The 20979-nt window shown below is 39.8% G+C and overlaps 1 long non-coding RNA gene across 2 annotated transcripts in view; it reads left to right on the top strand.

Moving 5' to 3' along the window:
* The window catches only part of LOC148186516 (uncharacterized), a 96825-nt gene that overhangs the window by 23620 nt on the left and 52226 nt on the right, over positions 1 to 20979 (top strand). For both annotated transcript variants that reach the window (XR_015779688.1, XR_015779689.1), the window contains one exon: positions 5819 to 5955. This is a non-coding gene — a long non-coding RNA (uncharacterized LOC148186516). The remainder of the gene's footprint in view (positions 1 to 5818; positions 5956 to 20979) is intronic.

Below are 20979 nucleotides of genomic sequence, written 5' to 3' on the forward strand. Positions count from 1 at the left end.
TTAAGCTTATGTGCAGAAACAAGTGTGAGGGAAAGGTCTAAAACATCTCCCTCATTACAGCTTTATGACCCACGACCACCGTCCCATCTGCCAGTTACTAAATCAATGTGAAATTTCAACATCTATAATTCATTTAGATCTGGAAAGCTGTGATGGCGCTGAGGTCAAATGTCCATACTTCAGCTGCTCGTATAGATTGGATCAGCAGAGAGATATTAGACCACAAAATTCACCGAGGTCTGCCAGGAGCTACTGTGCTAAATCATTAAAAAACATTTTGTCTTTCCTTTGAATGAGCCATTGCTCTCTCTTTAGGCTAAATTAAAGAGGGTTATGTGCTCTCTAATGTGCTGTTTTGTCCTTTTTTAAATTCAGACCAGCATGTACTGAACGTCTCCTACATGTAAAACAATTACCAGGTGTTGGGAATGTGAATTACTGAATTTAACACACTTTCTATGCCTCCGCACCAGAGATAGCCTCGTCCAGAGCCATTATCTTTAAAAGTTGCCCCCCTGTCTGTTCTTCCCATTCTTGTGAACGCAATCTTTCAAGTATTTTGTATTTTCGTGGATCATTTTGGATATGTACTGTGGGGTTGTTTGCATTTATGTTCTCTATGGTTTGAGGGAATTTGATAAGAATTTGGTGGTCAAAGTCAATGCAATTAGATATACATATTCTTCATCATACCTAAAGGATTTTTATGTTTATCGTGACAAAATATCACACAAATGTCTAATAGCATAAAATGATGAAATTATGATGTTTTATTTGCAAAACGTCAAAGATCAACCTTACTGTGACAATGTTTTTAATGCCATAACAAATGTGAGACATTTGGTCTGATAGGGAATTGGGGACGCTAATCTTGAGTGTCCATCTTAAAACTGCTGATTGTATAGATCTTCTGTGGTGCTGATTGAAGATGTGGAGCTTTCACGTTGTAATATATAGCTTCTTTGCAGCAATGTCCGTGTTTAATACATTCTAAACTGTCATGACTACATGTGAGTCTGGACAGACATAGATGTAGACGGCAAGTGCAACCGCAAGGTGGTAATTCTAATTTTTGTGGCAGTATTTTGAAAATACTTGCAAATGCTCGTCCAGTGTATTTTTAATATTGCTATTGGGGGGCTATAAAAAGTAGAAATCACCTCCAAACCGCCCAAAATAGCCTATGTCAAAAATGGAAGATGGGATGAAAGCCTTGGTTTGGTGCAGCTTGTCTCATTTTAGTTATAAAAAGTATGATTTTTAGGGTCTGCTGAGAGATTTTTCGACTGACTGAACGAGCCGAATCACATGGGACTACCTTTCATGAAGTCTCAGCTTTCTCAGCTGGATTCTGTTCCACTTTAACACATCCTTCCTTCCGTTCCTCTCTTACCATAAGTGAGCTCTCTGGTGAAGACTCGCAGACGTATACAGGCAGAAAAAAAGGGCCCCTCTGCTCCTCTGTGTGAGAGCAATTCGTTGAAGGAAGGGAACAGGGTAATTAGAAGAGGATTGGCTCTCTCAGCTGGGACAGTCCTGCCAACTTCTTCTCCTTTTGTCATTACAGCTGAGAAGTAAAAGTTTCGAGCAGTGTAAGCAGCACAGAGACCAAGGATACTACCTCAAATGACATTACTTTGAAGATTATTTAAGACCATGATGGTCTGTTAGTGTTTCCATACCCTTGCAGCCTAGAATATTGGACACAAACAAAGGCCCCGGTGAAAAGAGGAACGATTTCTGGCGACTTACTTAGAAGCAGCACACATTCTTTGATAAAGAATTGTTGTTTGGATTACATAGGTAGTGTTGACATGGAGTACAGGGTTGCAGTACATAAAGCAAATCCCCCTTCCTCCCTGCTCAGCTCAAGTGTCTCTTTTATGACATTCTGCAGCAAACTGTGTCACGACCGCTGTCCATGGTGCTGATCTGGGGACTGCGGTGATATGGGAGCTGTCCAGGGTACTCAGTGCACCAAAGTGCAGCATTTCTGCTGTAAAAAGGTATAGGGATACAATCTATACATATTTTAAAGGCAGATTTCTATTTATTTGTTTGTTTAGGATGCTATATCTGGGCAGCGGTAGTCCTTTAAAATTGTAGTTGTCTTTTTTTTGTATTTATACTGAAATTAGTCTGCTACATTTTTTTACCTGTGTATGTGTTTGAATTTGTGTCAATTGAATGGGTTCAGGTTCAGGTTAGGTAAATTTATTTTGCAGTACAAAGTGAAAGGCATCCATTTGACACAGTTTTCAGACACCATTGACAACATACAAGATAAAAACATGACAGATAAAAAGATACAAGATAAAACATAAAAAGAAAAAACAATTAAAATGCACCAATGTTAAATCAAAATGTTAAATACAAACTCTCACTACCGGTCACTGCATGTCCAGTTACTGAGGCATAGCATGTCAAACAAAGGGGTAAATTCATTTAAGGAGATTTTTAATACTATGAATGTTTTTCATATCAATATGCCCTTAAAAAATGCACTCAAAGTATGCGTACTTTTGGATTTTTATATAATTTTTGTAAAGTCTGCATGTTACGTTGCTTTGCTGAATATGTAGTGCTGTTTTAGCAGTGCGTATCTCAATAAATTATGAATTTAGAATTTTAGACTAAAATTAAAACAAGTGTGAATTCACAATAGCTGCGCTCATGTACACGCATTCATCCACATTTTGCATCCATATTGCTGTATAGGGAGCTCACACAGCTTAAACACCTTAACATTATAATGGGCAGAAGACAAGATAGACGTTTTACTGCATGAAATATTATCAAAATAATAAATATATAAATGAAAAGAGTATACAAGGCACCATTCTGCAGCAGGGTGGAGACAAATATAACCAGAAAGTCTACCTTTATTAAGAATATGGACAGAAAATACCAAAACAAAAGCAGCACATAGTTAATGGCAAACCAGTAAAGTTGCACAGTTGTTTCTTGGCACAGTATTTTGTGAGGTAATGAAGTGGCGCACTCCCTTTTGATTGTATTACATTAAATTTGCTGCAAGAAAATGGTTGCATATGTGCAATGACAGACAGTCAGAGCATGTTTATATAATTGATGACACAGATATCACATAAATCCCTTTTCCATCATTTAGTATATCCCACTTAAGGTTACTCATATCAAATTGAGAAAAGCAGCGTCTCTTTAACTTGTCAGAGCCTGATAGAGCCTTAAGATATTTTCTCTTTGCATATTTACACAGCTCAGAATAGCCCCTAATGCAAACAGTGTATGGCATAGTGTTTATTCTATAGAACAGACAATGTGCACACACACACACTCATGCGCCAGACAGCCAAAGGCTAAACCAAAGCAGGCATGTTGCTATACATATTCACAGTAAACGCTGTTACGACGTGAAATGATCTTCTATCCAATGACGTTTTGCCTTTAACCTCGCTTTCGGGACAGATACGTTTAATGGTGGTTATGTATGCGTGTATTTGTTAGCGGTGTCTGTGATCTGCTTTAACTTAAGAGCTGAAAAAAAGACAGGATAAGCACATAGCCTGTAGCTACAGTATGTCAGCATTGATAATACCACAGAAGAGGAGAGAGAGGGTAACATACACACACAGACGCACACTGCACAGCCGTGTGTGTCTGTGTGTGTGTTAGGGCTGGAGATAATCAACCCTCATAAGGTTCAGTGGAAGATGAGCACTGACCCTATTTCACCTGGCCTTCTCTCTCCAGCCTCCTCCCCGCTTCTGTCTCTCTCTCCGTCTCAGAAGAGCTTACGCAGGTCTTTTGTAACACTTGAGGGATACTTCCTCTTACTGGATCTTGGTTTCCTTGTCACTTAGCCAACACTTTGCTCCTGTGCTGAATTTTTCATCAGCAACAAATTTTCTCTCGAAACCAAAAATGCTGGCTCACACCTTTCGCTAATGTTTGGCACGCTGGATATTCACACACAGCATCAGTCTGAGCAATCCGAGCCCACACGTCTGTCTGTGCGCTGTGTGTGTGTGTGTGTGTGTGTGTGTGTGTGTGTGTGTGTGTGTGTGTGTGTGTGTGTGTGTGTGTGTGTGTGTGTGTGTGTGTGTGTGTGTCAGTGTGGTTGTATTTTGACATCTTTCAGGAATTTTTCTCTCGCCTCCTCCACTTCCTCCTCTCTTGTCCTCTTTTCATCTTCAGAGTAAGAGCACACACGTGCAGCAGCTACAAGTAGGAGTGACATGAGCCGTTTTGCCACATGACATCCTCTCATGTTTAATTAGATGAATAATGTTATTGTGGGAGACACACTGTTTCCTCCTTTAACTCTTGATGTTTCATGTCTCTGAGGGAAAAAAAAACGTCAACAAAATAGCGGCGACAACTTGAGTTTGGTTGCACTGTAAACAGATACATGAATTTCTCTGCTGTTGTATTTCTGATAAGGAAGATAAAGAATTTCTAGGACCTGTAGTTCATATTATTTTGGACTTGCTGATACCACCAGTAAAGATGAGTGTATGCAAATCAACCAAGACAGAAATCTTTAAGGAATATAACTTTAACTTCTTTTCTGTTTTCATTCCCAGTCATATGAGTTCACATCAAATCCTCTGTGTGACTTTTCTTTTAAAACCCATTCCTCTCTCCCTTTCCTCAACCCCTCCTCCTCCCTCTCCTTCTCCCTATAACCTTGCTTTCCTTTCCCATTCATCCATCTGCCAGTCTCTTTCTTTTTCTCTGCCCTTTACACTTCTGTCTCCCAATATATGACGATACTCCTGACCTCTTCTCTCCCCTCTCCTTCTGACACTCCTCCTGTCATTACATTTGTATCCACTTGATTCCTTTTTCCTCTCTTATCTTCTCTTCTCCTTCCCGCTCTTGCTCCCCCAGTTTTTCAGATGTATGATTTATGGTTCCAGTGACTGAGACATGAATATTTTACAACAACCAAATATAATTTTTCAGGAGAAAAGAAAACGGGGGATGGGAGTGAAGTGGAATAAGGCTAAATGGAGTTGAGTGTGCGGGGTAAAGGGACGAAAGGACACATGTTCTTGTTATCATAAAATGTGTAACGGATGGTCGTGTGGCAGATGTAGTGGGAGATTTGTTGGAATCATGCCACAGATAAGACCAAGATAAGTACATACTATGAATGACTGACAGGTCAGGAAACCGCAGTGGAAGGCCACAATCCAAAAGGATGAACTATAAATCAGCAGAAATAAGTCTGCAGTCCTTGATTTCTTGGAAGGTTTCCAAGGAATAGCAAAGTAGAGATGGGAGAACAGTTTGTCAAGACTGTGTGGAAAAGTTGCTGCAACAGAGCTTTATGACAGACTCACACCTTTGCATTCATTTAAAATGATCAAGATGTTTCCTTGTTGGTTTTTGTTGTTTTTTTAGACCGAAGACAGACGAAGATCCTGAATTTTGGTTTAATTTGATGTACAATCAATGCTAGCAGACCAGTGATTGGATTTAAATAATGTGACTCGACTCGAGATGTAATGTTACGTCATAGAGGACAGGACTCGATTGCAGTATTGATAAGCTCAAATGTTGTTGATTTTTGGTGTTAGAAAAAAGCGAAACCAGGTCCTCAATAGAACCAGGTTTTGGTCCCCATCCCAAATGACAGCCTGGGAATGACAATAAGTTGGTTTAAGTTTGAAGTAACCTGGGGAGTTTTGGACCCCTAGTTGTGCTATAGAGTAATGTTTATCATGAGTAATATTCAGTTGTCTGTCACTTTTCACAAGGTTGCACATGGAGGCACACATGTGGGTGACACAGTCCAGCCAGTGGTTTCACATTATTTCCCTTATTTCAACAGGTAGCAGTAATGCTCCAAGATGAACAGAAGAGCACCAATAAGGGCATGGAAGAAGAAGAAGGATGCGACCAATGCAGATTTTCAAAAAAATTGAGGAGATCCAGCTTTGCTGATGTTTTCTAAAGGGAAGTGTTTTGGTGAGTAAGACTGTTTAAACATCAGGTAATGTCTTTGGCGCTTTTAAAGCCATGTTCCTTGTGTTTTCATTTGATGTACCTCTAAGTGTGTTAATGAGGGCTGCAAATGTGATCCACACCAAACTGTCCACAACTGCACATACACAGAGGTGCTGTATATGCTCATTATTGGATGGCTGAGGAGAGCAAACTTTATTCCTTGTTATGTATCTTTTCCTCTGTCACGTTGCGGTGTTATAGCTCTGCAGCTCAGATAGTGAGGGGAGAGATGTCAACAGGGAACAGAGTGACTGACAGTTAATGCAGAGATAGATGATCATTGGCCTACAGAGAACAGATGGTTGCAGGGGATAACTGCACACACATGCACACACACAAACACATACCCACACAACCAGGGTGCAAATGATTACTCTGTCAAGGGCACCTTGTGTTGCTGGGAAATATCACTAGCTTAGATGATGCTGAGTCAGTCAAACTGCCAATCAAACTGTTCATTTTCTTGCATAACTTAACTGGATATTACTGTGAACTTCAGTTGCACCACTGTGTTTCTGTGCTGGTATTCGCATGGTTTGAGCCAGTGTAGGCTTTTGACCTGCCTAACCTTTAACGCTGCTTTCTTTCATTCTCTGTTCCCACTTTATTTCTTTTCATTTATTGCTGCAATCATTTCTTTCTCTTTTTTATTTCCGTTTTGTTCTGTTTCTGTGCAGTCTGGGGGTAATTAAGCCAGGCTGAGATTATTGTCTGTGATATCAGAGGTCATCGCAGCTTGGCTACACTTGGCTTACAAAGCTCTCAGTGCCTGGGTCAAACAGTGTTCATCATTTCTTTGCTTCTTATGGAGCCAGTGCAGTGAGAATATGTTTTGGCATTAGAAAAGGAAATATAGGCACTGAAAAAGCACTGAAAATTAACACAGGCAATGGAAATGTATTTTCTTGTGTTTTTTGCATTCTGGTGTGTTTTTCAATGTCAGTCTTCTGATTTTCTTTTATTTTCTTTTTTTGTTTGGTTCAACCTCCTGTTGCTCTTTTGGCTGGAGAGGAGGTGTTTGAGGTTGAGGTTTATTTATTAAGCCTCTTACATAGCTTGCGTCTTAATTGTCTGTGGAAGAGCTGCAGACTTGGTTGCACACACAGTACCATTCAAACTATAATTGAAGATCTGCATCAGATTGGAACTGCAAACATTCGCATGTCCTGTTGTTGGTGGTAATTAATATAACAGCATAGAAATGAGGGAAATGGTGGAATTCTCAGCACAATTTTATTTCAAAGGATCCATTTGGTTTTCTTTTTTTCCCCGGCAAACCAGCTAGAGGTGCAAACACTATCGACTTTACTGGAGAGTAGAGCAAGAGATTATGTTTTGCGACTGAAGCAATCGCAGTTGGTGAGTTTTTTCATGTTTGCTCTGTCCGGTGGGTGGCACTGGGTTTTAACTTGACTGTATTCAACATGGTGGCTGCGTCACAATCTCTCTCAGTTTACAGCTAAACAGTACACTCAAAATGTTCTGAAATGTTGGAGGTGAGAAATAGGCAATGCAGTTACAGAATCTTGTCTTTGATTTGATCAGAGCTGCGTAGTTCGACAGTTTGACTGCAGTTCATGAGCAGTGATTGATGTGATTCACAGCCGTGCTTGAGACGCCTTGGCTCTCATTTGTTGTTTCCGTTGGGCAGGGTGGATTCTTGCAAATGCCTTTAGAAGCACTATGAGGAAGCAAAGGAACATGCTTTTTTTCACATATTATCTTTCTTATGTATTACTATTTGGATATAGTTACAGTTTCATAAAATATGACAAAATGTCATATAAGTTACCAACTTCATCTTTATGCTGTGTTAGATTTGCTGGCCCCATACAGGTGTGTGAGTTATAGATTTATCACATGCCAGTCTGTCTCCCTCCTCCTGCCAGCTTTGAACAGCCGTCCATGAAAAACTGATTGTATTATGCTTAAAGTCCCTACATGCAGGAAAGCAATACAGCCCCACCACCACACAAATCCAACTGAGAAACTAAGGGCTGAAAGTAACACACAAACTGCAACCTTTTCTAATGCTTACTCTACAGTGGAATAGAAAATATACACATAGGGGCTTTGAATTGAGTTAGCTGAGTCAGCCTAAGAAAATATGATGCCCTCAGGACCAGTTACAGCTGATAATGCATAAACAATGTCAGGGTGAAACATGCAGACAGGGTTTGTTATTCTCAGCAAGACATATGTATAATGTTTCTGTGATCCATACTCTCATATGTTAAGTTCCACCTTTGTTTTAAATGAAGAAAAATGCTGTTATTTTGTCAATATCTGCTATTGCCAGGCTTGGCTTCTTTGGATGTAAGTAGCAAGTCATTACTACTGTATGACCAGATTATATTGGCTTAGAGAGAAACCGTCTGCATAGTCTAACTGATTGCAACAGGACCAGATGGCAATCTGCCTGCCTCTGTATTTATCTCTTCCTATTATACGCTCTGCCTCACTCACTCACTCAGACACACACAAATATGAACAAACATGCATTAAAACTCCCCCATGAGTGTTCATCCACACCACAATACACTCCCCTCACCTCAAAATTGTACGTTTTCTGCAGCTGCTCTGACCTCAGAGTAGGATGTATGAGGACTTAAATCAGGTACTGAAAGGGAAAGGGAGAGAGAAGGGGCATGAGAGAAGGGAGAAGCTGACAGAAATAACGGCAAAGAGTGATGAGACGTGAAGGGAAACAGGATAAGGGTGAAGTGAGGCAGGCTGGCGGAAATAAGTGAGGTAGAAAAATACATCAAGGTCAAAAGGAGAAATATTAATGTCACTTAACACAAGAAATGGTGAAAACGCCCTCAGTGAATGTGATGTTCCGCTGAAAACTTTCTTCAGTATTGGTAAATGGACCTGCGCTTGTATAGCACTTTTCTAGACCACTCAAGGCACTCTCACACTACATGACACATTTACCTATTCACACATACATGCATATAGTGGTGGCCAAGGCTACGGCCTACAAGGAGCCACCTGCTACTCAGTTTTAAACAAGTTTTAAGCACATTTACACACCAGTGGCACAGCCATCGGGAGCAATTTGGGGTTCAGTACTGTGCCCAAGGATACTTTGACATGCGGACTTGAGGGAGAAGGGGATCAAATCACCAATTTTTTAATCAGTGGATGACCCGCTTAACAACTTAGCCACAAATGTCCCAAATTGGGCTTTTAAAAGTACAGTATGTAGGTTTCAAGTTATATATTGGCAGAAATGAAATGTAATGCTATAAGTTTGTTTTTTATGTATAATAACCTGGAAATAAAAATAAATGTGGTTTTGTTACTTTAGAATGAGCCATTTATATTGACATAGGAAATGGGTTCTTGTTTCAAATTTTACAATTGCCAAGAATGGACAAACCAGACACTGACAAACACTGGCCCTACATAGGGCTGTTTGCTTTTCTGCATTTTCCACCAAAGTTAAAAGTCCCTCTGCAACATTCAGTAAATTACTTCAGTGTTTTTACTGGTTGTAATCAGCAACACTGCTTGTTTTGGGGAAGCTGTGACTCAGGATGTAGAGCAGTTTGTCCTCTTATCTTTCTGTCCTCTAATCAGAAGGTGGATGCTCCCAGGCTTCTCCAGTTTGCGTGTTGAGGTCTTCTTGGGTAAGTTACTGAACCCCAAATTGCTCCCGATGGCTGTGCCATTCGTGTGTGATTGTGTATAAATGTTTAAAAACTCAGTTGCATGTGACATTTTATACAGTACAGCCTCAGCGACCAGTTTATGAATGTTTGTGTGAATGTGGCTCACAGTGTGAAAGCGATCAAGTGCAGGAAGCAACCTCTGCCAGTAACTTGGCTCCTGGTAAAAACCTTAACATCCGGATCTCTTATCAGAGAAAAAATGGGGGCACACATTAGCAGGTGCCAGGCTAAGTAATATATACAAAAATGACTTGTCTATATATAATGTTTCCCAGTTTAAAAGTAGTGGGTGAGTAGAGTGTAGGAATCAAGCACAACTGGCCTCTTTTATTGTGAAGGTCAGCAATGATCAAAAGGGGGAGAGAACCTGAGGGAGAAGGGCTGGTGTGATGGAGGAATGACAGGAGATTAACAGGAATAAAAGGAAGGTGAGAGGGGAGGGGAGGGAGATATTAAAAGAAAATATGAGAGGATAAAGGGATAAAACATAAGAGGGATGGGAGTGATGGGAGCACTAAGGTGAGCTAAAGAGTGGAGAGGGAGATAAAATGGGAGAAGGTAGAAAAAAGGGTAAGTGAAAAAAATGGAGGACAAGAAGGGGATGAGAGAACAAGGAGGGCAAAAAGAGGGAGAGAAAGCAAGACAGAGAGAGAATCAAGGAGAAAATGTTTAACATTAAATCGGGTTTTGGCGAGAGGAGCGATAATCCGTCTTTTTGTCAGTTGAATTATGCCAGAATCGCAGGATTCCATTTTACTACCCCTAATCTGTCTCCAACCAAATAATAAACTGTCTGCCAGTACAGGTTTGGATTCGCAGTGTCTCGCGCTGTCTCGTTTCAGATAAGGCCGCACAATGGGGTTGACAAATAGGAATTTTTTTTTTTTTTTATACTCAAACACTTCTGAATAATTCTACTTTGTTCAGATCATGTCCCGGCCGCTTGGTATCTCTCCAGAAGGAAGAAACAGGAATTTGAAAGACAGAACAACTATAGGGGAGAAAAACTGTGCGTGTTGGTGTGCGTGTGCATGTAACTGGCAAGGTTGCAGCATGCTGTTGATCTGCATACATGGCATGATCTCTGGTTAACACAGAGATTACACAGAGACTTAGCCTGCTTGGCCACCGTGACCTTGCTAAGCCATGCTAACGCTAATAGCTAATATCCATTATACGCCAGCTGCCTTTCTGCGTCTGCATGGCTGGCAGCATGTATGTGTGTCAGCTTTGCTCTTCCTTTTCTCCCATTCCCTGGAATGCACTTTTTGCAACCTCAAAGCATCCGACCACTTGCTCTTTCGCTCACTTAATCTCTGTTTACCACTATCAGATTTTCTTTTCCTCTGCCTTCCTGTCCTGTTTCTTATAATCTCTCTATCTCACTCTCTCTGTCTTAACCCCTTATTCACCTCTCTGTGTGCTCTCCTTCTCTGCATTGCTCTATCCGTAGAGGGGTGTCATGCCTTCTTTGGCACGTGAGCCCAAGCCCAGATGTCTGCGTTGGCTGCTGCTGGAAACTAGGTCATGTGGAGAGAGGGGAGTGGGTGGGGAGTGAACAAGAAGACGGGACGAAAAGTGAGGGAAAGTGGAAGGGAATGGAGAGTGGAAGAGGATATGCACAGAAGAAGGAGCACCAGGGGGCTGGATCAGTGAGGAAGAGAGGAGATGGCTCCTTGAGTAGGAAAATGGCAAAGTTGAGAGTGCCCGGGAGGAAGATGAGGATGCTAAAATGGGGAGATGTAAAAGTTCCAGTTAGTACTTATAGTGAAAATGTCCATCTGCATACTGTACGAACAAAAAAGGCACTTTTACTGTGGCTTTCTGTTAGGGATGGGCTAAAATAGCTGATCCATTGTGGCTGCGAGTTTGCAAGATTTCGGTAAGCTCCGAGGCTAATGAATCTCTTGTCACATCTTTTGTCTCTTCTTGCAAAAAGCAATTAGCTCTGCTGTTTAAGTGCAGATTGATTTCAAAAGTCTGCACAGCATTGCCCTGCAGGGATAATGTAACTTTGGCAAAAAAATTAAGCAAACCTGATAATAACTTTGATGGATTGCACAGTTTAAGCAAGTTTCAAGTTGGCTAGTTGATTTTCATAGTGTATATATAGTTAATAATGTATGCATAGTGAATAATAATGAGTAGAAACCAATGGCTGTCGAAACTGTAAGAAAAACATCTAAATCTAGACGTACTGGCTCGTGAATGTATGCCTTCGCCATCCAGTCAAGTTTATATACATTACTGTCTAGACTCATATGTAGCTATGACAGTAGATAATACTTCAGATATGGATCATGCTCCATAGAAGTTCCAAATTCTTAAATGTCAATCCAGCAGCACAGAAGATCTATACTATCACCATAGTTTCCAGGGTATGTGCCCAAGATTTGTGGCACCAATGTAGTATCTTACTAAATGTCTCCCCTTCTGTTCCTGAGTTATAGCATTTAAAAGTGGCCAGTAAAGTGTTTTTACAGAATATTATGTCACAATGAAGATAACCTTTGACCTCTTGGTTGTCATCACTTTACTAATTTATCCTATTAGACATTTGTTTGAATTTTTGTCATAATAAGCCATTCTCAAGATATCACGTTTAAAAGAATGAGACAGATATGAAGTCACAGTGACCTTGAACTTTTGCATTTTACCAGTTAAATCTAATCAATATATTCTTGAGTCCAAGTGAACGTTTGTGCCAAATTTACATTTTTTTTCCCTGAGGCCTTCCCGAGCTGTCACATTCAAAAAATTGGTACAGATGTGAGGTCATAGTTACCATAAACTTTGATCTTTGACCACAAAAATCTTATCAGCATATCTGTTAATCCAAGTGGATGTTTGTGCTAAATTTGAAAAAACAAACAAACAAAAAAACCTCAGTGTTCAAATATTGCATTCAAGGGAATGGGACAGACAACCCAAAACATAACACCCATAAAGCACATATTCAAAAATGGCCATATACATGATTTCTAGCTAAAACTCAAAAAAGCACTGGTATTTTCTTGTATGTAATTGGACCACCAGAAGCCAGTGGCTAATTTGATACATAACACACTTCTCTTTGTCCCTGATGAAGAGCAGGCAGGTTGGAGAACAATCGACCCATAACAAAGGGAACAATGTGTCACAGCCTGCTGCATAGAGTGAATAGCACACGTGTGCCCAACTCTTTGTGTCAGTGTCTGTCAAAATTTTAATATTAATCGGTCATTCACCAAATACAGTGGACATGACAGGGAATTAACTTGGTTAATGCTGATACATTAAGAGACAGTAACACAGGACAGGACTTAATAAAGTAGGTGCATAATGAATGGATATGACTTGCAAATTCACTTCATGTAAGTAAAGAACAAGCATGTTTTCGGCTGAAGATTAGCAAAACCATACATTAATTATACATGATTATCGGGAAAAAGAGGAGTAGCTGTTAATCATAACGTTCCAGACACATTCTACGGGAAGTTTTGCAGAAATCTCTGTTTTCCTACTTTAATTAGACCCAAAATGATAATATTATTGTAGTTTTATAAAGACACTGCATTAAGTTGTAAGTAGGTGTCTGTATGAGGAGAAACAAATAGGAGAGGAGATACTTAAGACTCATCTTTCCTAATTAAATTTGAGATCATGCCCCTTACAAGTGTTTGATCATTATATTTAATGTCTTTGGTTAGCTCTAATTTCCAGTAACACAACTTGCGACACCCCAGTTCTTGTAAGCAGCATCTGTTGGCTAATGCCTGCTTTGGGGGATGCTATGCTAGTAAAAGAGTTATACAGTTAGTGAAACATGCTACAATTTGCTTTGGTTTTTCAAACATTGGAGGTAACAAATGGCCCAAAAACCTGTTAATGTCTAGACATAGAAACGATTTCATAATAAACATTTAACAGTAGTAAAGTTGGGACAGTTGTAAATATAATAACAATATGTAAACTAAATAAATGATGGAATTTGTCAAATTTAAGCCTAAAAGTTTATAACTGCTGTGTGACTTTGACTCTCGGAATTGATGACTCTTCATCATTTTGGAAAGACAACGTGCTCATACAAAATCTGTCACATTAGGACCAGAAAGAATTCTGCAGCCACATGCTTTCACACACACTCAATCACTTATACTCGTACAAAGACACAAACCTCCACTGCACACATGCAGACTCACACACATTTAAACAGGCCATTACATTGATAGATTGCTGTGGCACTGAGGATGTCTAAATGCATCCTCAGGCATTATTCAGAGTAGCACTGCCTCTGAAGATCCACACACTTCATCATCGCAACCATTTATATAGGCTACTTAAATGACTCCATTACACACACACCAAACACACACATGTGCATGGCCTCAGTCAAATATGCACGTGAGCAACACATTTATCCTTAAAAACTAAATACAGTCTTTGACATAGAAACTTATACACAATATGAACATATCTAAAAACAAATCACACAGGTGCATGCATTTGTGTTAATACAGGTGGTCAATAATCATTGACATTCACACAGGAATTGCCAGATTGGTAATCTTAAACTGTGGTACCAGAGGCTTAAAATAATCACATTTTGAGGAAAATGATCATACTCAGGCATAACTGTGGGAACAAGTAGACTGTGATTTTACAAAACATGTACTTAAAGGGGAACTACAGCATTTTTCAAAATTGACACATATTCCTATGATCCAAGATGTTTAGAAATATTAGTAAATGTGAACATCTGTCTTATAAATCTAAAGGCTTGAGTGATAAAACTTAAATTTGTGATGTAAAGGGTATAAAGTCTGTAACTGCTCTATAGACAGCTATTTGGAAAAGATGTTAAAGTTAACACTGAGAGCACACAGGTGAATGCTCTGGGTATATGGTTGTTTTTTCACAACCAAAAAAAATTAATTAACATTCTGAAGGGCCACAAAATCAGGCTGTCATTTGTTGTCTGTGGAACAGCTCCAGACCTTTGCCTCTTTATACTTATTTGGCATCAGTTTAAATATAGCTGTTTGGTTTCTGGCTCTGAGAGAGAGTAGCTCATGTTCACAAATATTGATTGAAGTGAATTCTTAATTTAGGTGGTGTTCCCTTTAAACAACATTTTAACTTCCCTACAAATCTACCCACATTTCTTTTTTAAAAGCAACCTTAAGTAGCTATGTTGCTTGGAAAGTGATATGAGTCCAGGGCCATCAGTCTGACAATTTTTGTAACAGCCTACTGTTAGAAAATGCAGTTACAAGAGAGCATGACTAAAAGCCTGTTCATGTTCTGCATGAAAACAGTTGGGCTCTATGAACTGTCATATAGTGCGGACACATTACACACTACATTGCGTGAATGAAACATAAAATATTGAGTCAAATTTTTGCCTAGTACAAAGCTGCAGATTGTGAAGAACATTTATAAATTTATTGTAACACAAACGTATACAACCATATAATTTATGTGTTGTCAGTCAGTCAGTCAGTCAGCCGTCCATCCATCCATCCATCCATCCATCCATCCATTCATGGATTTGCATTTTGAGGGTTTTATTCAAATGATGCCCTGCCTCTCAGTTTATGAGATGCTGCCCTGTCCTCCTTTTTCATGCCTCATAATTTACAGAAACAGGCTTTTAGCTAATGCCTTAATTCAAAGCGACTTACAATCAATGCAGCAGCAGGAGAGCCACAGTCTTCAGCAACATCCCAGTGACAACAGGTAGCTGTTTGGATAAGAGCAAATGGAAAGAATAGTATGAGGATAAATTAAAATATTAATTATCAAGCAATGTACCATCTACTAGTTCTACTGAAAAACTAGGTCCAAAGCTAAAATGAATTACTAAAAGAACCAAAATACTGATAAAGCAATAAAAACTATATATAAATTATAATTTAGAAAATAAATGCGTAATGTGGCTTATCTAAAACACATTATAAACAAAATCATATTCATATATAAAAAAAGTATCTGTAAAATTATGAAATATAAAAAAAGTAAAATGTACACATATAAATATATAAAGATATGCACACACACAGTTACACCGTATACAGTGTTATGCAGTACATGTATGTATTGCCACAGTTCAACTGTGTAAAAGTGATAAAATACACTTTCTTGCACTATGAAAGTAGCTGATACAGATAAGAGAGAGATGCAGGGTGGGATACAGAAGTGAGTGAGGGGTAAAAAGGTCAAGTTAATGGGATGGGTAGTGAGGATGAAAGAATGAAAGTGCCAAAAAGGAAACTTGAGGTGAAAATGTAGAGTAAAAAGCATGGAAATGTTTGCATAAGAGATAGAGGGAAAAGGGACACAGATGGAGACAGTGCAACATGCATACAAGTGAATAGCTGTGTGATAAATAAAGACAGGATGAGAAGGGTAGAAGGATTGGGATAGTAAATAATGATCCAGTCTCAGAGATAGAAGGAGAATAGAATCAGTGTAATTAATGAAGGAAGGGGAGAGAGCGAGAGGAGACAGAGAAAAAATAAAGAGTAGATAAATCACTCTAAACGGAGAAAATAAGGAGGGAGGGGAACGCAGGAGAGCAGCACCAACAGAGAATAACTTCCAGTGTGTGCATGATCGTTGACTCTTGACAACAATATGTTCACACATCTGGATGTGAACAATATGGATGAAGTTGGTACTTGACTGTCAAAGTCGTTGTTTCCATCCAAATCCGATGTGCTGGAGCACAGAGTCAAAACAATGAGAATGTGTCACTGTCATAATGTTCATGGACCGCGATGAATAGGCTTAACTGGTTGACCTTTTACAGTTCATCTCCTGTTAATAAAGCACTAATTAATGAGGTGGCTTTAAAGGGTCAGTTCACACAAATTGCAACAACATATTTTCTCATCTAGCTGTAGTAGTAAATGACAGAAAATAATGCAGACAGAGACTATTACTCCAATAGAAAATTAAATAAAAACGGATGATGAAGAGATTGTTGGGTTCAGGATACTGTTTCAGGAGATACAAGCAAACCCTTTGACTTTCATTCTTTTGGGGTGGAGGCAGTTTGGAGTATTTAAACTCCCACGGTATTTTTTTCTCCTCTGTCCCTTCCGTTTCACTCTCTGTCTCTCCCAAAGTCTTTTCTCTCCCCTGGCTGATTTATGTTGTGCCACTTTGAGAACGGCATCTTTAAGCCTTTAGGAATATGGGTAGTATAATTTTTATTCCTTGGCTGTTAAATGTGAGTGAGAGAGCTTGTCAAGCTATAATAACTGGCTCAAAGACAGAGAAGGAAATGAACACATTGCGGACCAGTGGCCTTTTGGAGTATTTATGGGTATCAAACCTTACAGTGTGTTTGAAAAGACGGTATGATTTTATGGCTTCTGGCTTTACAAATAAGAAAACGGATATTAACATGCTACAGTCTAGTGGTCTCTTGGAACAGTAAGAGGCTTGAAAAGTATTGCTATTGAAAACGTCTGTAGAGCAAACAATATGCTTTGCGATCCATTCAGGAGTATCAAACTTAAGAATGTGTCTTGTGTCTTTAAAGAGTGCTTTACAATGGACCGGTCTCTTGAGAGACCTTTCTAATTAAAACCAATGTTTATGCCAAGCACATCTGTACAAGCGTTTCAGTTACAGTGTTACACCTTAAGTGGCCATTTTACCATGTGTAAGTGCCTAGTCCACTTAATCTACAAGGTACCCCGGTTTTGACTCTTGTTCCAGTTCTTTTTTTTTTGAAGACCTGAAGTACTCACATGAGGCATGGAAAAACCTAAACAATGTCAATTTGAGATAACATTGTAAACAAATGTCATATAGGCATGACAATGGTAGTGGCGTTACTTTTGGAAATGCTCCTATTGGGTCATATCAGAGAGTAGAAACAAACGACTAACGTGGTGTTATGGGTTAGAAGCCCTGTTGAAATATTATTTATTGGATACTGAAATACAGAAACCATTTAATGTTATCAGTGTCCCGAAAAATTAGTATGCGAAATAGCCAGCATTTCTGAAAAATAAGAGGAAAATGGTAGCTAGAAGCCCTTCCTGACCATGAACAAAAGCGCTGAAACAAAATTGGAACCTGAATTAAAACTCAGACCTCGTAACAGTAACTCATTAATGAAGAGTGCCGCAGCATATGTAGACTGATTATTTCAGGAAGGTGTATGTGCGCCCTGGAGCTGGGTAATCAAACACTGGCATCATCAGCACATCTGTTCGCTTGTATGAGAGTGCGATATTCCACATGTGCCATGCCTGCAGTGCTGCCCCTCAGTATCAAGCAACACATAATCACCTTCTCACTTTCATTCCTAAATGCTTCCCACACACGTACAACACATTTTGCCTCTAGGGGAGTGTTACGGAGAGGAGAGAGAAGGATGGAGGGGAGCAAGAAAGAGAGGATTTTTTTTTCTCCATGGGCAGTGGTGGGTGTGCCAGGCCTACAATGGCATAATTTGCCAGAACCACTTTGGGCTTCACACAAATAAGGCAAGTGCAACATTATGGACAATGAAAAGTTGGCTGGTGATTAAAACGAGGTACAAAACTGCAGGGCAATTCAAAATCTATTTTGGTTATGTTTAAAGTGGTACCTTACAAGCTAATGTAACTTCATTTAAAGACAGTTATTGATGTTTTTGTAATAGAGCTGGCTTTTAAAGGCTAACTTACCATTTATAGAATTATAATAGCCCTATTTTTTACAGTCAGCGTTAATGTTTTTCAGAATGCAAAAAGCCTCTCAGGCATGTAGAGCAAGTGTTTACAACAATGCACATGTTTTATGAGTTTTTTGAACATGTTTCAGGGGCTTTTCTCAGATGCTGGAAATTACTAAGATTTGAAGTGCATGTTTCAAGAATCATATCAACAAAGCTCTATATTTAGGTCTTAGTGGATGTATGAATGTGTGTTGATGTGTTTGTGTTTGATCATGCATTAGCAGCAAATGTTCCTCTCGCTGTTCACTAAGAAAAACAAGGGAAAAAAAGGGGATGTATTTGTGAGTGTCTATGCATGTGTGTGTGCCTGTCTTTGGCCAGCTATAAAGACAATGGCACCGTTGAGGGCTTTTCTTGGCAGACTGACAGAAACACTGATGGCAAGTGATTGGATAAACCATGCCTGCAGGAGATACACACACACACACACACACACACACACACACACACACACACACACACACACACACACACACACACACACATGCAAGCGAGCATACAATACACACTTCCATGATCCAGGCTCTCCAATGCAGCACTGTTTCTCACTGACCCTGATTTTATGCTTTCACGCTGATTGGATGTGTTACTCATCAATCTGCATGATGCTCCATTTTGATTGGCTCACTGGATAGGTTGTTGGTTTTATAGTAAAGGGTCAGGGTTTGAGATTAAGATTGATGCTATTAAGGTCCACACAGGGTGTGAGGCTGGTTTATAACTTTCTATGACTGACATGATGTATGGGGGCCATGGCTGACCATACACACAGTGATGCACACGACACACACACACACACACACACACACACACACACACAGACACACACAGACACACACACACACACGCATGCACGCACACACGCACACACATACACACGCGTGCGCGTGCATACACACACTAAGTGAAAATAAATGAATGTGCTTTTCAGAGAAATTGACTTACTGCAGCTTTCCCACCTCCTTCCATGTAATGGATGTATTGACTGATAGAGATTGTGAGCATATATATTTTTATGTGTGTGTTTTTTATGGACATAAATGCATATGCACATAGATTTGTGTCTCTGTATGGATTGAGGTGCTTTTGTCGATATGCACTTTTTGTGTGTGTGTGTGTGTGTGTGTGTGTGTGTTTGTGAGAGAGAGAGAGTGTGTGTGTGGAATAAAAGTTCAGGCCAAATGTCAGAGTGGGAGGTGGAAATGAATGGGGTCTTAGCCTTGATCCATATCAGTCAGCAGCTGGTCTATTTCTCATAACTCCCATACACACATGCACACACGCACGCACATACACACACATACACACACACACACACACACACACAGACAACCTATCGAACACGGCTTTCATCCCCATTAATCACAAGCCCTGACACATACACAAACAACAAGAACACACAAACAAATAAATGCACACTGTTGCACTCTGACATGTGCAGCTACACACAAATTCAGGAACACACTTGTAAGTCCATATATGCAAGCTCACGCACTCATCAAAAAAAAAAATAACAGTCATTAGCAAATCATTAAAGCATGTGCATGGACACATACAGTACACAAACAACATGACTCATACCCACAACACTGTTGGTGATGTAAATAATCATTGACACAACCACACACACATCATTTATCAAGCTTAGTGCGCCTGATGACAGACTGCTGTAGGCAATGACAGCTCTCACACTCTCTCTCTCTGACTCTCTCTCTCTTTCTCTATACACACGCGCACACACACACACACACACACACACACACACACACACACACACACACACACACACACACACATTTTTTTGGACTCGGTAATCTGTCAAGTCAAATCCCCTTTATTGACCATGGAAATCATTACAGACTAAGGCCCAAGGGTGCATGTGTGTGAGTAGGTCTGTGCACGTGCCCACAGTATTAATGAGCCCTCACCTGTTTACTCACCAGATCGCCTAAATTTTTTGCTGCAGCCAGCAGCTCTATAGTTTGCTCAGTCTGTCGATTGGTTGGTCCCCATCTTTTGGGTACTGCAGTTTTTGCCCACTGGGGCTAAATTTGGCATGGAGGTCAAGTGTTTGAAGCTGTGTGTTTATATTCATGCAAAATGGCTAAAAGGGGTGGGGCAGTGGCGAAATGCATGCATGAAAGTGGTCACTGCTATATTTTTAGATACCAATCAAAAAGACATTGCATTTGCTGGGTTGGGATCATAAAAAATAATAGAGGTAGCTACCGTGATGTCACCTATTGGTTATAGGTAGGGCTTTTCTTGACTCGGCATTATGCCAGTCGTCAGATTCGGCAGTTTAATACAAATGTTTGATGATAAGCTTTTTTTCCCATCTAAAGTTTTAAATTTCAAACAGGGCTTAGCGGTACATTCAGTGTGACAACCGCCTTCATGCAGTATAGTACACACTGCACAAACAACTCATCGCAAATGCACAACAACATTATTTGATGACATTAAATATAAAACAAAAGCCAGAGACTCTTATTAACTTGCTGTGAGCTTTAATTTCACCACTTCTTCACCTGACGTGCAGCCTGTCTCCCCCTTTGTGCCACAGCCTGCATGCTCGCAGCTGCTTGTATC

The sequence above is a fragment of the Plectropomus leopardus genome, chromosome 18 (assembly GCF_026936395.1).
Source record: "Plectropomus leopardus strain MGB_pleo_1.0 chromosome 18, ASM2693639v1, whole genome shotgun sequence".
Lineage (NCBI taxonomy): Eukaryota > Metazoa > Chordata > Actinopteri > Perciformes > Serranidae > Plectropomus > Plectropomus leopardus.